Source organism: Ostrinia furnacalis, unplaced genomic scaffold (genome assembly GCF_004193835.3).
Source record: "Ostrinia furnacalis isolate ACB-3 unplaced genomic scaffold, ASM419383v2 OfSCF4670, whole genome shotgun sequence".
Taxonomy (NCBI): Eukaryota; Metazoa; Arthropoda; class Insecta; order Lepidoptera; family Crambidae; genus Ostrinia; species Ostrinia furnacalis.
This window is the reverse complement of record NW_021134909.1, coordinates 266589-283330: the sequence shown is the minus strand read 5'-3', so window position 1 is coordinate 283330 and position 16742 is coordinate 266589.

Sequence of the window (16742 nt, the reverse complement as noted above, 5' to 3'; positions counted from 1 at the left end):
GTAGATTCATATAAAATTGTATAACATTTTCCATCATGTATACCAGTGATGGCCAACGCGGTCTATCGGTCGACAGCGAAGACGATTTTGGTAGCCCGCGAGAGTTAAATAAACTGAACAGAATGATTGAAAATGAAAATGTTTTATTTCACTCTTCTAAACTGTGCCTTGCAGTCGACCGCAAGAAATATTTTCGAACATAAGTAGACCTCACAGGTCAAAAGTTTGGCTACCCCTGATGTAAACTGAACTGAACAGCTCGAGTCTCAATCTTCATTAGCCTGAAATAGTTTATTAGTTCACTGCATATTGCTGTTACAAACTGCTTAGCTTTAGGGTCAACTTCCTTCTTTTATTAAAAATTCAAATTCTGAGGTTAAGTAGAAATTTCAACTACACAGTATACACCATACTTATTTATTACCTTATTGGCACAATACATTATTATCGTGTAAGAAGGTATATAAAATAGAGAGAAAGAAAAATTGTTATATAAATAGACTTTTAAGATTCAACTCCAAGAGCATAGCCGCAAGAAATAGCTAAATAAAAACCGTATACATTTATACTTATACATTTACAATACTCTTAAACGCATTGAAGGTGACATTGACAAGCAACTGATTCCAACGTTTTTTCTACGTAGCATTGTGTACATGCCACTGAGATTCGACCTATTGATCCCTCGCAAAAACAACAATGACAAGTGTGCACTGGGTTTGGAGTATTATACGAATGCTACTAACTGTCAATAAATACGGTGTTTTTGAAATGAGGTGCAAAGGACGACACCACAATAACATTGTACCTATGTCACTTTCAAAGAAAAACAAAACAAATACACTTGCATCAAACTTGATGATGACGATGTTATACCTACGTACCTACCTGGTGGTACCCACTTACATCTTTGACGGTTAGAAATCTACACGGGCACGAAAATTCGAATGTATGTAAAGGTAAGGTATGACCCAAAACCAAATTAAAAAACACTGTAAAACGTAATTTTATTATAAGACCAAGCACGAAACTAAATTCAAACTCCAGCATAGATTCAAGCCTATATTTACGTCGTGTGCTCAGTTTCTCGTAAAGTTGGTACCTACAAATAAGGACTAACTTTAAAAAAATATTTAAAAATTTAAGATACAAAAACATAGTAAAATCATGAAATCTAAATCAGCATGATTTCATCCCCACCTTGTTAGCAGAGCCTGATACTCCAAGTGAAACTCTACACTACTAAAAACTCAGAACATTTGTAACGTGGTCGCTTTACACATAACCAAGGAGGGGTTAAAATAGTAATAACCTAAACGAATCGCCAACCTATTGCACGGCAGAGTGGGCTAAAAGTGAATTATTATATATTTTCATAGGCCGTACGGAGAGTACCTAATAGGTAATGCAGCCGAGCGGTGCGCCTTGACCCGGCGACACCGCGCATCTTCACGAAGAGGTACATACGCTAGATGTGATACCAATCACCTAAGCACTGAACACATACGAAAAACGAATATTACAGAAAAAATACAGATTGAGAGAATACGTCGTAGACAGTGTAGACAGTGAACACGTACTTATGCCTTGATCACACGTACCGAGTAAACGGGTGAGACAGTAAAATGTTTACTAGGTCGAGACACCTGGGTGAGCGAGTCACATACTCGAGCGCTCCGCCGAGCACTCGGCGTAATGGTCATACACACCGAGTACTCGGCCGAGAGCACTGTCTCGCCCGTTTGCTCGGTACGTGTGATCAAGGCTTTATGCCTTGATCACACGTACCGAGCAAACGGGTGTGAAACGGGCGAGACAGTGCTCTCGGCCGAGATTTTTAGCGAGACAGATACTCGACGAATCACCAGTCCACTCGGTAGGTGTGATCAAGGCTTTAACCTCAAAGTAACCTAATAGTGAAATAAATTGGTACTTAGTTATTTAATTTTTAGCGTTAAGAGTCGCATCTCAAACTAATTTGAAAATTATAAATAACTTGAAAAAATCTAACTGCCTAAGGCGGGAATTGAACCCACGACCTTCCGCTTGCCGGGCGACTGCTCTTCCAACTGAGCTACTTAGACACTGGATGAACCCGTCGAAATTTTCAAGTGTAATTCGTGGGTTCAATTCCCGCCTTAGGCAGTTCGATTTTTTCAAGTTATTTATAATTTTCAAATAAATTGGTACTGTCAAAAGTCGACTTCGCATTCTCATCCACCCCCCTACACAAGTCTTCTCTACACACACACGAAGGACATACCCCAACAGGGACTCGTTCCAACATCGGTGACCCCGTGTTAGGTCGTTTCAACAATAGTGTTATCTTTTAACTTAACCTCAGGTTGTGAGGCGAGGTTAAAAGCTAAACACTATTTTATTAATTAATTCAACTATTAGTAAGAGGAAACAGACTTTGATCGGTAAGCAAGTGTTCTTACACATGCCACTAAGTGCGCAAGCGGTCATAGCACTCAAAAATGCGAATGCAAATTTTTTATAAGTAGAAGTTAGCTCAATAGACAATACATTAAGTTGGTAATGTATATTTTCTTTTTATCTACAACGGGATGCTCTTGGCCTGCATCTCACCTGGAAAGTGGTGATCAGGCTAAAGGTGGAAGCGAGCTTGAGCTGGAATCCTCAATCATAGAAGAACTGGCTAACATACCTCAATTGTTATTATAGCGACACACGACAAACAGGTAAAGTGATGGTAACAAGCCAGACTTTACAACCTATTATGTTGCTTACTATTCCTATAGCTCATTGGTTTTTGGAGATTAAGCTGTGCACTATTCCTTACGAGGTAGAGTTGGGCCATATGGTTTTTACTCGCACGTTTCGTTTTCATAGGCTAAACGCACGACACGACTGCTTGTTATTCTTAAATATCGCGCGGTTCGAAACGCGAGTAAAAACGCGTCATCTGCACATTCTGCACTAGCTCTTGGTACTGGAGAGTAAATGTAGAGTAAGGTTTTTGTTTCAAAATAATCCTCTGCATAAAACTAATACTTCTTACCCCCTTAGTAAGTTGTAGGTTTTTATATCTCCTGTAAGGAAACATGGCATTAGCATTTTAGAAGGAAACCAATAAACTCGCGAAAAAATGCAAATTTCGACCAGGATATGTTTTTCACATCCAGTCTTGCAGTATCCGCGTACGGCAACGTAGCGCTCGAGCTAGTGATGGGATACCGGTTTTTGAAAAAATTAATCGTTTAGATAAGAATAGGTACTTTCAAAAGATCGATATTTTTGTAATTTAAGTGTAATAAATGTCAAGTAGGTGGAAGAGATAGCAAAGAACAGCATAGGTACTGCGCTTAACACGTGTTGGCAAGGTAAGCTAATGGAGCTGAAATTTAAAAATATTCAGGATCAGATTCAGATTATGGACGTTTTTTTTAATATTATTTTATACTTGTATTATAAGGCAAATAAGTTTCATCTTTTAAAATCAAGTAGATCTAGGCGTCATAATCGTTATTCAAACTCAATAGATAGAAACTGAGACAGACTTACCCTCAGTACCAACTTAATATGAACCGCTAAATATCGGTATTTAAAATAATTACCGATACTGTCATCCCTAGTCAACCAGCACTTGTGTAACGGTGGTAAACTCGAATCACAATAACTGCCAAGTTATAGGTCATTTTGGCTGAATACGTAATTAGTATCTATACGAATGTTGCGTACGTGTTATTAATAAAAACAGAATGTTCCACGAACGCAAATATGATAGGTAATTTTAGTATATTGAATACACTATGGCATAAAAGGTTAAAATGTCAGGTTGGGCTAGCGCAGAATAATAATATAATTTTGATGCACACATACTGCGGTTTCAATGAAATGAAATCATTGAATTGCTCACAAATATCAATATAGTTTTCGAAAATATGGTATCTAAGTACAAAGAAACAATATGTCATCATATTCTACCTCCCACATTTTTGGAAACTCGGAAAACATATAGTCAGGCCCTCGAGAGACGTGCACCTTTTATTATACGTATACCTACTGTTATAGAAAAAAAGACATTAATCAATTTTTTCAGCGCATTTCCCATGAAAGTTTCATACATTAAGTCGAGTAGCGGATCAAAAATATTTCATCTTTCGTTTTCTCTAACCGATTACGAAGAAACGAATAGTTTACCCAATCTACACTTGTTTCTGAAACTCTATAAGACTTGAGTGATTATACATAAATTAAATCCACGAACGCTAAACCTATGCATGTTGTATTCAGATATTAGAGTTTCAGAATTCAGATTCTGAAAGTAACAAAAAAAACAAGTCAGTAATTTTATTACATCCACAAGTTGTGGGTGTTGTATGTCCTGACATAGCCTCGACCTCCGTAGTCTAGAGGTAAGCGAATACAATAATAAATATGTAAATCTATTCGTATATAAAAATGAACCGCAAAATGTGTTGGTAAGCGCATAACTCAACAACACCAGGACCAATTTTACCAATTATTTTTTTTAATGTTCCTTGAAGTCCAAGGATGGTTTTCACGGCCAGAAAAGTTCGAATAATTTCCGGGGAAACCCTAAAAAACTCGAAACTTCACCCCTAAGGGGGTAAAACGGGGTCCACGCGTACGAAAATGCGGGCGGCCGCTAGTACCTAATGAATAAATATCTTTGGACATTTTACACTACACTTTTGACTGTGGGATTCCGGACAAAGCCTTCACTACCACAGTCCCTTGCGTCAAACTAATGCCCGAAAAGGAAAACCATTTGGCTACGGAACCCTAAAAAAATATCCAGAAGTCGTCAATCGATTTCTTGTCACTGATTGAGTTATGTCATCTGACTTAGATGCCTATTATTACAAAGTTTGACACCCAGGTTGTGACCCCAGTTGTTACCGTACGATAGGCGGAAATGAATAAAAATAGGATTTTAACAAAAGACACGCACGTGTCAATTTACATTTATAGATCGTCAACCCTTATTTAAATAGTTATAATCTCATATTCAAGTAGTAAGTAGTAATATAGAAATATGAAATATTTTGCTAGGCGTTGAATGAATGAAGTCGATGGGTGCGTATAAAATAATAATTTTGCCTACCGCACAAGTATCTAAAATATAAAATTTTAATCAAAAGTAAGTAAGGCAAAACCACGGCGAGTATTTCTCCGCCGTTTTTTCGTGCGAAATGCCATAAAACTGCACAGCTACTAGAAAAACGCAAAAAACATTGTCTTACCACAAGAACAAGCTGCATTTAATGCTGTGTTTTTGTCGCGATATATTGTCCGCTTTCGCAATATCGCCTTATAAGTGCGCTATGTTTTAAAAATAATGAGGGGTGCGGCGCGCGCGCAGCGGGAGCGGTATTAACTGCGGCCCGCGTAGATCACTCCGGCTGTAACTATATTTTGTTAATAAGCTGTTTTTTGAGTTATTTCAACAACGAGTTCATGGGCAATATTCCGTATTTAGCTGCTGAATGAGCTGCAAATGAGTTATTTGGAAGATCTTTAGATAATAAACGCATGACCATGCTAAATGAATCCATTTTATCGCAACACACATTTGCCAAAAGTTATCTCTTAGCGCCACTTTCTAAGATCTTTGTCATCAAATGCTCTTCATTACGCTGTTTTAAATTATTTCGAATAAAATGCAGTATCAGACGTGCCACGCGCTAAAAAACTGAACTGAAAGAGCTTTTTCATAAGCTTTATACAAATACTTTCGATTTTAATTAATATTACTGTTTACAGTCTGTGTGACTAGTACAAGTACCTCCGGGTCGGAAGCCCATCTCAAAGCTTCAATTAATGTCTAATGACACACCGACATGACACAAATGACGCCGCCGACAGTCACCCTCGACTCTTGTCAACAAAATCAAATGCAAATCAAAGACTCGCTTCTAAACCCTAAATGTTATTGATTATTAAAATATTATGTAAATGTATCGGCTGTACCGTACTGATCGCATCGCACTGGATCGCGTTACAACTAGTTTTAAATAGTTAGCGAGACACACGTGTAACTACGCCGTTTATTTATTGTCCGGAATCATTCATAATTTTCTGTACGTTATGACGGGCGCCTGTTGTTTTTTATCATTTGGGTCAATCTTACGCTACGGCATTCTTGGGCATAGAACAGCATTTTTATGTTGAAGATGATACAAACAAGGGCGAGGTAGTAGAGAACAACATAAACAACATAATGATATGGCGAGGCAGTTAATAATAAGTAGGTATTCAATATTTACAATAAGACCACCTGTATATCGTTTTATCGAGGGATTTTACCGGTTTTCGACGATAAGTCTAAAATCGATTAGAGATTACATCCTAGGCTGACTGGACTAGTTGCTCTTCAGCAAAAGCTTCTAATAAAGCAGTAGCATGTTCCAATGCTACAAGTATGTTTAGCAAATAATAAGTACCCAAAAGCAATATTTCCATAACAATTGCAATGAATCTAATCAATCACTATCTACATTTGTAAACAAATCTAAAGAATCCAGCTATCTTACATGATCTTCAAGATTTCGACCTAAATGATGTTGTCATATCGCATGCATGTTGGATGCAGAATGCAACCGCCATCCAGGGGTCGCCGCCGTCACGATCTACGATTAGTTTTTATGGCTGCAGCGAGTGACTTCATTCCGCTAAATAGTTAGCATCCTGTGCTGCTACTATGTTGTTGTTGTTTACTTAGATTGTCGATTGTTCTACAAAGGTCAGAAGCCGACGATGCGCGCAACTGTGGCACGCTACAAATGTTTATATTGGTTAACTCGCTACAGAAAAATCTAATGTTCAGACAGAATTAAAGTCGAAACGAATATACATAAATGTGGGTCTCAGCGAAAACACTAGGCTGGTTTTCTAACGTCCTTCCCCTAGTGCCGCATTGTAATTCGATTGCTGTAATTAAAAGGCATTCAGTATTGTTTTTAAAGCGAAGCAATAGCGCTAGAGTCATTTTCTGCATTTGCTACAAGTAGTTGATCATTGTTTATGAAATTAAAGTCAATAAGGATAACTTTTATACTCACACCCTTCAGAAAGAATACTGTAGAGGCAAAAACTTTAATTGAAAATCCAAGCCAGATTTCATTTTGAAGTTTTCTGTAAGTAGGTAAGTTGCAGAACGATATTGACGAGGCCCATCAAAACTTCACGTAAATACTAAATTTAATTCGCCATCAAGGATAATACCTAATTATCTCTCCATTTTAATATCCATTTTGTAGACCGTAACGAAATTGACATTTCAAATTGCAAATTACATGGCGTAATACACTGTTAAGTTTGTTACATCGTTTCGCATGTCGTTAACAGTTTACCCTCACATTAATTTGCCTTAACTAGAGGATCTCGTTCGATCAATAACTTTATGGCCACCTATGTGCAAATAAATGAATTTGAATTTGCATGATCGGAGAAATGTAAACATCAATATAACCTAAATGACCCACCTTACCAATTACTATCTCTACTTATAAATGCGAAGGTTGTGCTGTGTGTTTGTTAATACATACAACTAGAGATAGAGTTCATATGATGAGGATTCATGGTAGGTTTGGGTTACGATCCAAAGACAAACGAGGGAACCAAACCTGGTTTAAATTACTACATTATAGAGAATCATTTATGTGATTAGGTATAATGATAAACAATTATCACTAGGTACAACAAAAGCTTCGGTAAAAATCGTTGCTTTCGTACGTATTTTTTTAATAATCTAATTCTTTATCCAGCAGAAAGCCTTTGATTAAATAATGACATGAACTTTAGGTATTTCTGACGGTAACTACGGAAACCCATAGGTTGAGCCTAGTCAACCAAACACACGTGCAACATTCACTATTGCGTATTTCGTTTGAAAAGGACGACATCGTCCAAATTATCGTTTCGCAAATTTTTAGAATCACTCGAATGCGTAATCGTGTTTATAATCACCGAATAATTACACGCGATCACCATAGTTTAAAAGAAACACTGTTTTTGATTAATGGCGCTGGTAAATATCAATTTTAAGTAATAAATAACTGAATTTCAACCGAATCGTTTTTTGGTTTTTACTGCCGGCACCTGTCAATCATTATCATTTATTGATATGCCATATAATCTGTAATGAACTTAATACACTAAATTAGTGATTGGGTAATTTGTCTGCTTTTTGATTTTGATTGGGAATTATAATATTTTTACTTAAAAGTCGAGGTAATCTTCCGTTAAAAACTTAAAAACGAATAAATTGTCAAGAATGAATTCATTTGTTTTATGACGCCTGATAGTCAATATTTAGTTATAGTTTATTGTTCCAAAGCAGAGGTAGGGTTAATACTGGGACGTGTAAAAACGCAATTTTTTTGCTAATTTGCAAAAATAAATTAGTTTTATGAGTTTTACTCTGCACTATCATAATCATCATTTACTTACAAAAATAGCTAAGTGTTTATTAATAAAGAAGTTATTATTGTTTACATTGTTTCTTGTCATCGAATATAACAGCCCTGAATGTCATGCTTTATGAGCTAATGGTATTAACAGGATGTTGATTTCAATGTGTTTTATTGTCGTATGCAAATATGTTTATAAATAGTTATACAACCACACTTGAATGACCATCACCGAATTCACGAAAACAAACTTTACCTGCTCTTTCATTGAAATATTTTAGCGATTTGTCGAGCTTAGAGTCAAATGATGTGTAAAAAGTTGTCATCATTAGAAAGGTCATACAAAATCTATTTTTGTATGACCTACCTAATGATGACAACTTTATTAATAATTTATTATTTCAAGAAGTGTACAAGAACGTCAAAAGTCAAATGCAAGGCGTCCAATATAAAAATACGAGTAATCAAGCCTCAAACGATCAGTTTCATCTAGTGGTTTCATTCAATGATAGCGTAGAGCGTCTACGCCGTAGACAGTTCACTAGATTTTTTTATCCTTTTTAAAATTTGGTTGTCTTTGTCAAAAACAATTAATATAATTTTTAGACATATCTATTTGCATAACCATACTCGTAGGTATTTCAGCAAAAAGAGTTATTTTTAGCTTCCAAAAGCCTTTTTTATCATTTACACACATAATTCATTCAAACAGTAGTATTGTCAAGGTAAAATAGACATAAAAGAACATAATTTCAGCAAAAAAAAGTATTTAAATATGTTTATATCCGTCGTCTAGTACCCATAGTACAAGCTTTGCTTAGTTTGGGACTAGAAGCGCAGTGTAAAATGTCCAAGGATATTTATTTATTTTCTAGGAATAGACCTAGAGGTCTAATATACTACATTTAAAGATGTAAAGATATACAGTTAAAGATGAAACACAAGGATCCGGCTGAAATGTTGTCAAGAGACTTACGCCCTTAATTTTGTGAATACAAACGATGCTTGCTTGATTAAAGCAACAAATCGAACGCACCGCATTGAATAGAGGTCTGTGATTGGTTCGTGTCACACTGTACGTTTACGAGCACTGTGAGACCTCATAGTAATGTTTGTGAATACGGGCGTTAACTGTGCTTAGCACAAGTTCTTAGCTGATTAGTAAAAACGTCAAAAGGCGAAGTGTTGAGTAATAAAGCCGCATCTGTATCCTTCGCGATAATTGGTTGCTGGCCATTGAGCCGCCATAACCGATTGTGCGGGCCATGGGACGTGCGCGTGCGCATTGACCAGCTATTGTGATGGAATAAAATGGTCAAGCATGGATTTTTGACGTTCGCTGTCACTTCATTTTTTGGTGCGGGAAACCAATTTAACTTGGTTGAAAAGCTCAGAAACAGAGGCCATTTCTTGCACTAAAGATACAAAATAGGTAGATAATATGTTTATCTTTCTATGTTTCTTTTCCTGCCTACTACTGTTTAGTAAACCCAAGAATTTGAGAACAACTCTTCATAATTTATTTATTTGATATTCATTTTCTGTTTTCTTTTAAATAAACAAACATACTAGGTATATGCTTCGAATCTTAGAGCTTTCCGGCGCACTATTTACAGCCGGTTGCGAACGATTATATTTTAACTGAACAATAAACGTCAGATACAACATAGTTATAACATAACCGTTTAAAACCCTACCAATTTATATTTAACACAGAGCCGACAATAAACCGTACCTCCAAATCCAAACCGCGTGTCAATGCGCGCGCGCACGTCTCTTTCGCACGCGGCTCATTACCAGTACCGCATTTCAAGCCTCACTATGTTGCTGACATGAAACTTAACCGCTAAATATACTGCTGATTAGCACGGCCAGGGACTTGTGTGTCCCTTTTACAGCTCACTTGACGAAACAAGACAGAAAGATAATAAGAGCAAAACCAAAACATGGGTAAATTAAATCATTTTTGACGTACTAAATACAGAGCTGACGACTCTACATGTGTTTCGAAGACTTCTTCCTTCTAAAACTGCTACAAGACATCTGTTTTTCACCATTATACTCGTAATTAGCTTACAATGATAATCCCAACTAATATTATAAATGCGAAAGTAACTCTGTCTGTCTGTCTGTCTGTTACGCTTTCCCGCTTAAACCTCGCAACCGATTTTGATGAAATTTGGCATAGAGATAGTTTGAGTCCCGGGAAAGAACATAGGATAGTTTTTATCCCGGTTTTTGAAACAGGGACGCGCGCGATAAAGTTTTTCTGTGACAGACAAAATTCCACGCGGGCGAAGCCGCAGGCGGAAAGCTAGTGAAAAATAAAATGAAAATATAGATGATTACTTGAATAATCAAACCACTTGAGAACCAAAGTGACCGACATAGCTCGCAGAATTGCTAAAACCAAGTGGCAGTGGGCGGGGCACATAGCTCGTAGAGACGATGGCCGTTGGGGCAGAAAAGTTCTCGAGTGGCGACCACGGGCTGGAAGACGTAGCGTGGGCAGGCCTCCTACTAGGTGGACCGACGATCTGGTAAAGGTCGCGGGAAGAGCCTGGATGCGGGCAGCGCAGGACCGTGCATTGTGGAAAACCTTGGAGGAGGCCTTTGTCAAGGTAACTTTATGTTTCCCAAAAAATAAATAAATAAATAAATAAAAAAAAACAAATTAATTACTCCAAAAATTTCATAAAACATATTTTTTTATTAAGTTTCAGTACTTGTAACACATGATTTCATCATTCATCGTCGTGTACGTTTACGTTAATTGAACAAATTAGCACCAATCCAACATTATTTGATAACATAGAATATTAATTATAAAAAGTCAAAACGGTAATAATTACAAATAACTAGTGAAAAAAATAATATAATTTCACTACCACGCTCCCGCGTCTAAAGTATCCACTTGAAAATAATAAAGAACTACATATTTTAATTTAAACATGTCTTCAAATCAATTCTCTGTCGGACACACGATCAAAACAATGTTACTTACATTCACTTGAACACATTGTAATCTGTCTGTCACCCGTCTGGGTGGCCGGAGGTCGCGGGTTCGATCCCGTGTCGGGCATTAGTCAAATCAACGCTGCCATTATTCACGAGGTGTATCTGTCCGTTTGTTTATTGGTCTAATTTTATACCTTTTGTTACGATGTTTTCAATTCAGTTTCTTGAATTGTTTTGGAGAGCTTTATTTTATGAAATTCAGTATTTTGTCAAAGCTTTTTTAATTCAAAGTTCAGATCAATAATATCGCGCCACATTATACGGATTTTTTAACAACTATTTAAATGTTTTTTAATTAGTCATCTTCACTTTGTCTAGTTAAAAGTAGTGACTACCTAGTGATGTCCCAATAACTTCAAGTGACAAAGAACCATTAGTGACAGAAATACATACCTAGAAAGTTTATAAGCCGATCATAAAAACTGTTACGCTGAGCGGACTCTGAAAAAACCTTAAACACTTTGCCAAAACTTTGATACCACTTTATTTATGAATGTGGTCTACCACATTCACTCAGGCTCACTAAAACTTCTAATCAAAGCCTTATGTCGAAGCCGCTTTACTGAACCCTAAAAATAAATTCAATTCACACTAACATATCGACTACAATATGGCTGTCATCCGTTGCTCCGCTTCATACCATCACCCCAGAGTATTAAAGACAGCTGACCACATCCAAATCATTTCTAGAGTGTTCTAACCGGGATCCGATCCATCAACCTCGGAGCCTGGCACTGACGGCCGCTCCGCATGCTAATTACGAACAAAAAGCAGACATCCGACAGGGGTCAGCACTGATAATTATCTAATTAGATCTAATATTAAACATTCGATGAACTCTGCCTATTACTATGGGTTTTCGAATGATATTTATGGTAAATATGAAACATTTTAGCTAGATTCACAAGTAAATTCAATTCTCGTAACTTGAAAAGCAAGAAAAAAAATCCATGTTTGTATTTGGTTAAAAAGGTCAGTTACAAACGTGGATTAAAGGGATTCATCTCACTTCTACTCTAGTTTTTAGTAAATCAGTAAAACTCACTTTTGCGTGATACAAGCATAATTCAGCTTAGTACGAGGGGCTAACTGGATTATTAGTAATTTTGTGCAATGCAAATGACTGACATTCGTTAAAAAAATATGTGATTGACAATCAATAAATTAAAGCTGTAGTAGTATTTTGTCCTGCAATCGTACAAAGTTACGATTTAAAATCAAATGTCAAATTATTGGATCATCAAAAAGGCACCAATCAAATGGAAAATTGCGATTTGACATCTCTATTATAAGTGGCCTATTTTGATGATTTGATTGCTATTAAAAACTACTTTTCAGAAAATAAATTAGAATTAATTGTAACTCTTTCAGGTGTCATTGTCCAATTATGAACCTTGAATTCACAAGATGTATTATTTTCAATTATTTGGTCGTAATGTCAAATAATCATAAAGCCTACATCAATGATTGGTTTTCGTATAAGTAAGACACATACTTCGCAACGTCCAGTCGTAAAATAGCACCGACTACTACAACTGCTTAAAATGCCACATCATTTACCTTGATGTGCACTTATCCATACCTGACAATACTTAGGCTGGGTTGCACCATCTTACTTTAATTTTGACAAAAGTAAAAAATCTGTCAAACTCCGTACAAAAAACACCGGTTATCGTTACGGTCAAAGTTAGGTGGTGCAACTCAGCCTTACATTTATAATAATCCATTAGTAGGGGAGCGAATGAACCCGGCAATTACAATCTTTTATTAAACAAATGCAGGTCAACGGTATTAAAGCAAGTCTCCCCGCGGAGCTAAGTCGGTGGGCCGCACTATTTAGAATAGTAACAGACTTTCTAATTAGTAAAACAAAGCCACTCTATGTAGTTTAAAATATCCGATCTACTTTCTGATTTTCAGTTTTACACATAAGTAAACAAAAAGTAAAAGTAATTGATACTTGAAAACACCCAAGCATAGTGTGATGAGCTTTTATGGAGAACAACCTAATTTTCGCACACTCCCTGAAAAACTAGGCAACAAATTATGAATCCTAGCTTCTTAGTTGAACACGAGTAGACAGAAAAAGCAAGGGAAAATCTTAAGAAGAATGGGTTTGTATAAATAAATAATGAAATAAATAAATAAACAATGTTTACGACAGAGGTTGGTGAAATATAAAACAGCAAGTTCAGAATATACTTCTGAGTAAATAAACCATTGGAATTCGCACACTGAAAAATAAATGAATTTTCCTTAGCACTGCATATTTTAATTTCCACAAATAAAACATGGCACAGCGGAAATATAATATTGAATATTAAGGAGAAGAAATCGATAGGCGAAAATAGACAATTGTTTTCAAATTCTGTGATGTAACTTTACTCTTTAAGTTCCTATTTTTGAAACCTGACTCTAACACAACCTTTGTTACAATTATACAAACCAGTTTTTGTCACAAATGTTCCTTAAATTTTACCAATAACTAGTGTCAATTTTATTTATCAATAAAAGTAGCAGCAGGTGGTATAAGCGCGCTTTGTGAAATCGTCTGACTGTACCGATTTCACAAATTGCAGTAAAGTTCCCTAACCTACCTAGATTTTATTTTCCCAGACCAAAAATCTAGTATCGTCCGTAGTATGTTGCTTTCTAGCAAATGAACGTGAAGAACAGTTTAACGTTGCTAAATACGCCAATTTGGGGTAATTATACATGTTAAGATTAACCAGAACATGGACAGATGGGTTCCGTATTGCCTGGGATTTTTAGATACTGAGGGTTATTTTTTCTTTACTTTGTGAAATAAAATTGAATATAATTAAAAAATAACTGTCGATTTTTGGGGTCGCATTTTGAATCAAACTTAAATTCTATCAAACCATAAGGCATTTTTAATTTGGACTAATCCTGTGATAGATTCTCATTTTAGACATTCAAGACATTCTCGTGTGTAAATATCATTTGAAATCGTTGAAACTTTAAAGATTATTAAAGACATAAACTTACACTAATTTCAATAGTTTCCATGCGAACCATAAAAAATATGAAAGTCCATATTTCAATACAGGATCAGTTTAACTGTTTATTTACACAGTCACGCGAGATTTCACGCTATCGAAACTTTTACAGCAAAATTGGTTGTAATCGATTAACTGTTCGGTTACATCCATGGGAATTACACGGAGAAGATTTCTGTATCAGACCATATTCACATAATTATCAACAAAACACTAGACCTAAACACGAAGCAATTAGAACTACATTCCGGCAACACGATTATAACATGTGTGTTACCTTAACATTACTCTTCGAAACCGAACTGTTTATCACACTATCTTTTAATGCGTTATTTATTCATGAGTAAGGTCTATCTCAAAAATCGATTGAGCTATCAAACAACCGAGTTTTATTTTACCAACCACATATCGATCATTTGATCGACTACGAGGAATGGCGTAAGTCTAATTTTATACTTTTAGAATATCAGTTTATCGGTGGAAACTTGTTAACTCGATTGAATTATTGGAATGTTTAGTCACGGCACACATTTAGCGCAATCAATAAGAATGGAATCACGTTTTGCTTATCGAGTGAACGTTTCAATGCCCAAATGGTTTTAGTTGGGTTATTTTTTTAACAATAACCGTTATAACCATTAAAACAATACAGTCCATACTCCGGAATGAAGCCATTACTAAACAAACGATCGCAATTACTCCAATAACATGATATAACCACTTAAAAAATCAAATACGCTTTAATCAAATTAGTTGTGAAACAAATAGTCATGAACGTAGATGGAATTAATAAAAATTTACAACAGATATTTATTTAATTTCATTTATTACCAATCGATCTGTAATGTTAGTATTTATTAAGAAATAAATCAAACGCGAAAGTGAAGTAAGGATTTGAGTCATTACTCAAGCGCGTGCAGAAAGCATTATGAAAAAAAATGTTGATTAATTTATCTAAAAAAACTGAGTTGCGCAATTTTGTGTTGAGAGTCGGACATTCTTATTTCGATAATTAACATCCAAATGCGTACATTAATAATGCAGGGTTATAGTTCACACACATACATAATGGTGGAGATAAATGTTTTATGGACTGTATGTGTTGAAATGTATACCGATCTGGTGTGTGAGTAATGGCGCCCATTTGTCAGCGCGCGCGCACCGCCTAATTGGCCGATGACGATTTAAACACAGTTTTAATTTATGGCTCGTTTATGAGTTTGTTTAAATTGTTTTTACGTGTTTTCAATGTCGCGTGATTAGTTATTGGTTCGATTACAAGGATCTCATGTACAAAACTGATAAATTATCCCAGAATCAGAGGTGGAATTGTGTAAAGCAATCGTAATCACAGTAACATCGTAACGACTGTTCATAACGTACGATAAAGTCAGTTAAACAAAGCGTTTGACAGAATAATCGTACGTTATGAATTGTCAAATGATAACGATTGCTTTACACAATTCCACTAATGAAATCAATCTATAGTGAAGTATGTTAAGGAGCAAAATATGAGTCAAGAAACAAATGAAGAAAAAGAGGTATACTTAAGAAACTAAAAAGTTTTAAAATGTATTATTCTGTAGTATAGTTTCTATAATCTTAGGGCGTAGTTATTTATGTTAATTAAACTCTAGTTAAATAATACAGGCTATCATTTAGGCTAAGTAACGAAGAATTTACATCATGCATAGGTCAGTGGCATCGCATCGCAGTGATGTGAATCATGATCCAGTCAAAAACCGTGATCAGTGTGTTTGACCTACAAGTAATTGTACTGTAATCTGTCATACTGAGATATAGCAATAAAATAGCAATCATAATTTAAATAAGGGTTTAGAACAGACTCGTCGATTAGTCATCGGAGCGGAATTACATCTTAATTAAGCGGCATTTAGACTCCATCTTAGTATCTTCAAATTGTAGCCCAAATAGAACAGACAGTAGAATTAAATTATCAGGCAATTGAATAATGAAGCACATTTCTTTAATTGATTTGATACTGAAATTTAAGAAAATATTTTAAGAGTCTATCAACTATAATGAGTAGAAGTAAAGCAAAAACCTTTATCTTTAACAGCGTATTTGTCCAAAATAGGATAAGCTGTTTACACAGCTATACCACCATTATCAGATAATTTAGTTTCCACTGCAGGAGCACGGCCCTTTTAAAATTATCAAGAGCAATTGGAGTATTTCCCCTGGCTAGTTAGCAACCAAACAAGTAAATAAGCTATCATAATGCTTATAAAATAATTTCATAAATAACATTGTCTGTTCCCAGCGCACGCGCAGCCTCCCG